Below are 880 nucleotides of genomic sequence, written 5' to 3'. Positions count from 1 at the left end.
TATTTTATTTTATTACTACCATGACTAATGGTACGGGACAAACATCCCTGTGGGACTCCAAAGCATGTAACTCCAAGGGGTAGCTTCTCCCTGGATAGTCAGCAAATTAAAGGAGAAACACAAGGGGTGGAAAAGGGTGAACATTATATCCCTTTTTAAAGGCAGAAAATTAAATCACAGCGAAATTAAGTGACTGGTCAAAGGTCAAACAGAAAGCAAGTTGCAGAGCATGCAAACTGAGAAACTGTATCTTATGTCCAGCTCCTCAACTGCAAGACTACCCTTTCTTTAATCTGAAGAGGAAAAAAACTCAGTGCTGAAATATTAATATCAAAATTAGTTTCACTGAGAACAGTCTGAATTTCTCTGTCTCATCCAAAACTGGATATTGTTCTACCTCATTAAAGCAGAAGTGAGATCCATTCCCACAAAACTGATTTGGTCAAAACAAAATCACAACTACTCTTTAAGATTTTTGTACTCTGAAAAATTGGTTTGCAACCAGTTTTGGAGAAACAGTCAAGTCAGATCAATTTCATTGTAGCTTTTCAGAAATGAACAAAAATGCCATGGTACCCTTCAGAAAGAATGAAGTTATAAGCTACATTTGAGAGATATTGTAGTATTCCAGAGGCTTCATCCACTCTTTCATCTATTAGTCTGAGTCTCTATGAAAAAGCGTACACATATATGTGTGTATACATGTATACACACATATATACAAACACAGAAATACACTTATTCACATAAATACAGATACACATATGTGTTTGTCTATAGATATGGACACATATATATGCATATACACATATAGGTATATTTACATAAACAGAGAGAAATTACATGAGATTTAAGGAACAAAAGGCAGTCCAGGGAAAGA

Source organism: Charadrius vociferus, unplaced genomic scaffold (genome assembly GCF_000708025.1).
Source record: "Charadrius vociferus isolate BGI_N301 unplaced genomic scaffold, ASM70802v2 scaffold72, whole genome shotgun sequence".
NCBI classification, from domain to species: Eukaryota; Metazoa; Chordata; class Aves; order Charadriiformes; family Charadriidae; genus Charadrius; species Charadrius vociferus.
Note: the sequence above shows the minus strand (reverse complement) of the source record.